Source organism: Nanorana parkeri, unplaced genomic scaffold (genome assembly GCF_000935625.1).
Source record: "Nanorana parkeri isolate BGI_ZX_2015 unplaced genomic scaffold, ASM93562v1 scaffold810, whole genome shotgun sequence".
NCBI classification, from domain to species: Eukaryota; Metazoa; Chordata; class Amphibia; order Anura; family Dicroglossidae; genus Nanorana; species Nanorana parkeri.
In genome coordinates, this window is record NW_017307078.1 from 148,020 (window position 1) to 154,926 (window position 6,907).

Below are 6,907 nucleotides of genomic sequence, written 5' to 3' on the forward strand. Positions count from 1 at the left end.
AGCAGTACTATCAGCTCCCCTCTCCCACAGAGCTGCACCATGAGCTCCCCTGTCCAACAGAGCAGTACTATCAGCTCTCCTCTCCAACAGAGCAGTACTATCAGCTCCCCTCTCCAACAGAGCAGTACTATCAGCTCCCCTCTCCAACAGAGCAGTACTATCAGCTCTCCTCTCCAACAGAGCAGTACTATCAGCTCCTCTCTCCAACAGAGCAGTACTATCAGCTCCACTCTCCAACAGAGCAGTACTATCAGCTCTCCTCTCCAACAGAGCTGCACCATTAGCTCCCCTCTCCAACAGAGCAGTACTATCAGCTCTCCTCTCCAACAGAGCAGTACTATCAGCTCCCATTTCCAACAGAGCAATACTATCAGCTCTCCTCTCCAACAGAAAAGTACTATCACCTCTCCTCTCCAAAAAGCAGTACTATCACATCCCCTCTCCAACAGAGCAGTTCTATCACCTCTCCTCTCCAACAGAGCTGTGCCATCAGATCCCCTCTCCAACAGAGCTGTACCATCAGATCCCCTCTCCAACAGAACCGTAGCCCCAGATCCCCTCTTCACCAGAGCTGTACCATCAGATCCCCCCTCTAACAGAGCCTTACCATCAGCTACCCTCTCCATTAGAGCCGTACCATCAGCTCCCCTCTCCAACCTAACAATACCACCAGCTCCCGTCTCTAAGAGAGCCATACTGTCAATTCCCCTCTCCAACATAACAGTACCATCCGATTCCTTCCCTCAGGAGTAATGATTATATGCAAAGTGACCCACCACATTTTTAGGTTTACTGTTAGAAAAGGTGACATTTGTGTGGTTGCTGTGGGTTACATGATCTCTTTTTTGCCCTTCCTTGTCCAATAAAACTAAGTACATCTGTTTCATCTTACATTTACAGCACAGAAGAGTCAACTGGATCTTACTGTTTCATGCCAAAACATGTTGAAGGGTGATACCAGTCTAGTTTATTCCCCAAAGATTGATATTCTCTGGTATCAGCACGTGACAGGTTTTTCCTAAACCTTTAATTTCTCTCAGGTTGATCCTTCCTACAGAGCCTGCTGGTGCTCCATTAAACTAATGACACATACTGCTCTCCTGGGTCCCATTTTGGGCTCCATTTTATTTAACTGGGTTAAGATGGCAGCTACAGCAGGGAGCTCTGGGAAACTTTCTGATTATTCCCATCATATGTTCACCCTGAAAAGTGCTATAACGAAGATTATTAGCTTTGCTGTAATCCTGGATTTAGATAGGAAGAATTATTGCCACAGGGCATTGCTTTTATATTGATATGTTTTTTCTTTTTCACCATTAAACTCTTGACCTTCTTGAACCCATAGCCTTTTTAAGTAAGCCCTCACGGGCAGGGCCCTCCTTACCATCTTGTCTTAAATTGTATTGTGACTGTAATGTCTTCCTTATATTGTAAAGCGCTGTGCAAACTATTGGCGCTATATAAATCCTGTATAATAATAATAATAATATTCATACCCCAATTGTTTAAAATTCCATAGACACAGCTGTCCTTTCAGCTTAAACTATTTATCATTACCAAGTAAAAAAATTAATCCTGTTTAATTACAATCCACCAAGACATTACAATCCACCACTGTCTTGGTGGATTGTAATGATTAGTCATCAGTCTAAATATGAAGCAGGGCAATATTTTAAAGGAAACTTTTACAGAGAGAAATGGAAGGGCTGCCATTGCTGACCTCCTTTCGAAAATGCTAGTTACATGGCTGTCTCTAATTTGTTACTTTATCAGTAACTGACCTGAACCAAGGAGCAGCAAGTGAAATCAGAACTCCTGATCTGCATACTTCCTGGTAAGTGACTCCAAAAGCATTAAGACTATTCAGCAATGGCAGCCTACATTTTTAGGTTTCTTTTAGAGCCCTGTCACACCATCAAGAGTGCATTCCAGTGCGTTCGGCCTCTGGAACGCAACCGGCCGGCACACTTTGTTTTGGGGTAGGAGGGGGCGTGAACTCAATGGCACCGCAGCCACGCCCCCCACCCGCGGTACGATCGCCAGCACCCGAACATGTGGCACATTATTGCCTGCGTTACGGTCCGGTGCGATCTGCAAAAATGCTGCATGCACTATTTTTTGCAGATCGCACTGGACCGGAACACCGGCATTGAGTTCAATGCACCGCCACGTCCCCTCCCGCCCCAAAACAAAGTGAGTCGGCCAGGTTGTGTTCCAGTGCGTTCCAGAGGCCAAACGCACTGGAACGCACTCTTGATGGTGTGACTGGGCCCTCAAAGTAGATCAATAGCCTAACTGGATGACATTTAGGTTGTTAACGTGCTGTGTATCATGAAGCACCTATATATAAACAATTCACAGGGCACTTCACCCCATGAATATCTGTGAATATTCGCAATTCACCCCCTCAGTGTCCTTGCGTGTCACTAAATTACTATCTGACATATCAGTCTGGATGTCACAGCACTTCTTAAAACTCAACCTTTCAAAAACTGAGATCATGATATTTCCTCCTGCCCGTGCACCTTCTCCCAACTTTATCATTGAGATTGATAACACAACTATCCAGCCCTCCCCCCATGCCAAGGTCCTAGGTGTCATCCTTGACTCGGACCTCACCTTTCTTCCCCACGTCCAATCACTATCCAAATCCTGCCGCCTTCACTTTCGCAACATCTCCAAAATACGCCCCTTCCTCACCAATTAAACCGCAAAATTACTCATCCACTCCCTTGTTATCTCTCGTCTTGACTATTGCAACTGCCTCCTCATTGGCTTACAACTACACAGGCTCCTCGCCCTTCAGTCTATCATGAATGCAGCTGCTAGACTCATTCACCTAACCAACCGCTCAGTGTCTGCAACCCCCCTCTGTCAATCCCTGCACTGGCTTCTAATAGCCCAAAGGATAACATTCAAATATTAACAACCACTTACAAAGCCATCCATAACTCTGCCCCCTGCTATATCTCAAACCTTGTCTCAAAGTTCCAGCCTAACCGTCCCCTCCGTCCTTCCAAAGACCTCCTGCTTTCCAGCTCCCTCATCAACTCCTCCCATGCTTGCCTCCAGGACTTCTCTAGAGTCTCTCCCATCCTCTGGAACTCTTTACCCCAACCTGTCCATTTATCTCCCACTCTGCCTTTAGGCGATCCCTTAAGACTCATCTCTTCAGGGAAGCCTATCCCACCTCAAACTAACCACTAAACCATCACGTTCTCAAACAATTCATCCCCACACAGCTACCTCCTCATGAATCACTTGCCGCTCCCTTTTAGATTGTAAACCCTCCTTATCATCTTGTCTTCAATTGTATTGTAATTGTAATGTCTTCCTTATATTGTAAAGCGCTGCGCAAACTGTTGGCGCTATAGAAATCCTGTATAATAATAATAATAGTAATAATGAGCAAAACATGGACAGTCCTAATATATTTTCTTTTCAAGTCAAATGTATGGTGATGTAATACTACATTATGGCCACTAGATGGAAATGAGTAGTTCATTCTCATCTCAGCTCCATTTAGTGGCCATAATGCAGTATTACATCAAAGTACGTTCTCTCTGAAAATAAAATTTATTAAGAACATAGCAGGTGCTGGTTACCCCTTTCCTTCTGTTAGGGATGTATTCAACCCCAGATATTAGCTTATTGTGGAGAGAAAGAGGGGGCGAGAGTAAGAGAGACAGAGAAAAAGAAAAAGAGGGAGGGAGGTGAGAGAAAGAAAGAGAGAGAGAGAAAAAGAGGGCAAGAGAAAGAAAGAAGGAAAAAGAGAGAGAGGGAGGAAGAGAGAGGTATATGATATAGATAGATAGATATATATATATATATATATATGTTCATCCCTCTGATGTCTACTTTCAGCACGGTCCGTGAAATCCGGTGTGCAGGGGATTACAGGGGACTAATACCATGACAAAATCAAGCATTTACATTAGATGGATTTTAAAAATAAATTAAAACCTAAATCTGTTTTTCATTGTCGGTCATCATGCCTCACTGCATACAGTTCTCTTAAGCAAATTGTTTTTTGTGAATCAATAGCAAGGTTTCTTACCTGGAGACTCTGCCAGTAACAGCATGTTATGTTGCACGCTGACATATCCCAAGGCACTGCCTCACCAATAGCAGTAGCATTGTCAGTCTGCCATGCAAGGTTCTTCAGTTGACCACTGGACTGCTTATCTGATAGACCTGATAAGCAGTCCAACAGCCAACTGAAGGAGCCTGCATGGCAGACTGACACACTGCAGCTATCTTGAAAGCTATCTTGACTTAGTAAAAAAAGGTTTTTGATCTGCTGATAATGCTTATGTGAAGTTGAGTTTTTTTTCAACAGCCTGCATCCAGGAGAGTGCATGCATACCTGTGTGGATGTACAGGTTTGGGTCAGTGTGTAACAGCATGCAGCCACATGCAGCCTTTGCCCTGTCTTTGAATTGCAGCTACATGCACCAGTTGTCACTCCTGTGTGCACGTTTCTGCTCAGACGTGCATGCTGTATGGCTGTGCACATCTCTGTGAATGAGGGCTCGTTTCCACAAGCAGCCGTCCATAATGCTGTGAATTATGCATATTCGCATGTGGTGACGTGTGTTGTGTTGCATAAATATTCAGACATGCTGATGCTGCATTTTTACACAATACACACCACTGCACAGTTATGGTGGGAACAGGCCACATGGAGAACAATTGAACGATAGAAAACTCTGTGCTTCTGGTGTGAGTGAGCCCCAAGTCTCACGGGTATGGCTCTATTGCATTGTGCCGCATATGGATCACATAAATTGCAACACTTCTTTATTTAGGATTCACCCATTTGGCCAAGTGACTGCTTTGCCTGAGATACAGAAAGTCTTGACTCTTTTTTGCACCTGCACTCTTGTAATTTATTTTGCCAGATCTCACCTCACCCAATCAATTTTACATTGAAAATAAAAATTTCAGATACCGTGAGTTTTTACATCCATGATGTGCGTTGTATTCTGCATATAAAGAAGAAGGGGGCAAAATCTTTATGGCTGCGAAAGGTTTAAATGTTTATTTGCATGCCCTGTGAAAATCATTACAATGTTTTATTAGTGTGCTAGCATGAAAGGTTTGATTGGCCTTTACTTGGACCTGGAAATACATATATAGCTTGGTCACAACGATCAGTTTTGCGTGGACTGTATTTTAGAATGCTGCTAATGTATCTTATATGCATACCTTATAGGTGGATAGTATAAATATATGTAAATTCATGAAATTCATACAACTAACAATCGAAATCCTTAGAACTGATGAAGCATATGTATTACATGCGTGTATGTAGGATTTCCCTTGTTCATGCATGCATATATGTTTGACGTGTGCTGGTGGCTTTTGCGCGGTTTGAGGCCTAGTTGAAATTCAGAGCATTGTTCCCAGGAGGCGGTTGCTAAGAAACAAGGTCCCCTCATCACATCCCAGCCAGATGCAATAAGCTGACATGGATGGGATGGGGGGAGGGAATGCTGTAAAGGGCCGGGGGGTGTCCAGCAGGACAAGGAAATCCCAGTGTTTTGTACGCTCTAGCAAGTTAATATTGCCCTTCCCATATTGACACCCCCCATCTACATTACCAATTCCTAGAAAACGTCATTAACCCATTTATAGAATGGCATCCTGTAAAGCAGGATGACTCCTTCACCGCCGGTTTTTATTGAAGGCAGCTGAAGAAAATGCCTTCACGTTCACCGGTTTATGATTTTATTTATTTGTCATTAGAAACAGCTGCTTCTTGTAGCAAAGTGAAGACATCAGGTACATCGGAATCCATTGTCTTTGCACATATATCTTCCCTGTAACACACTCATTGGCAGGATAGCTGCATTGTGTGGTTTATACCATTGATTACGTATGTTATAAAGAGCTACCTCTCTATAAACCAATTCACATTGATTTCTTCCATTTTGCTAGTCTTTTCAATATGAAATCACTGCACTCCGATAGATGCTCAGTTTCGGGGAAGAGATGTGCAATCTCTTAGTAGAAGAGCCAAATGGGGGTTATTACATATTAGATTTGTCATTTTGATGGCTTCTATTTGAAAATGGGGAGCCCCAGGTCAATTGTTAATGGACAAAGAGGGCCACAGCATTAAAAAAGAAAAATCTGAGCAATTTGAGCTCATGAGCTAATGCTAGAGTAATCTTTATAGATGGAGATAGATTTACACCAGCCTTGTCAATGGTCAACACAAACCATCTACACTATCCATCACCTACTTCCAACTAAGCAGCCAAAGTATCCCTCATTCACATGTGCTTGTATTATTTGTTGGCAACCCCACATGACACATTGGAGACCATTATGTTTGATAATTCCTGTTTCCTTGACCTTGGCTGCAGGTCTTGCTGCCTTTTGCAGCAAGCATATAGTTTAGGACTACCTGGCTGCCAGTGTCCTGCCCTCTTAGTAACCATTCTCCTCACATTAGCCCCCAGTGTGTGCTTTAAAGTGTTACGGAGAACAGACTGGAAACCCGCTTGACCTGAAGCCCGATATCATGGATGAAATGAGAAATACTGGTGCTCAGATAAGGCTCCGGCCACCTCGGTTCACAACAAATGTAACACAGGTTCTGGTACACAGCTTCATGCCCCAACCCTTTATTAAATATCACATAAACAGTTCACATCCTAAAACCCGCTAATGTGTTTCAGCCACACCTGGCCTCAGTTATAGCTTGAGCTGTGTGTTACATTTGCTGTAAACCGAAGTGGCCAAAACCTTTCCTGAGCACCTGTATTTCCCATTTCATCCATGATATTGGGCTTCAGGTCAACCGGGTTTCTAGTCTGTTTTCCGTAACACTTTAAAGCACACTCTGTGTAACATTCGATTTAAAGTGTACCTGACACAAACTGGTCACTTCAGTGAGACA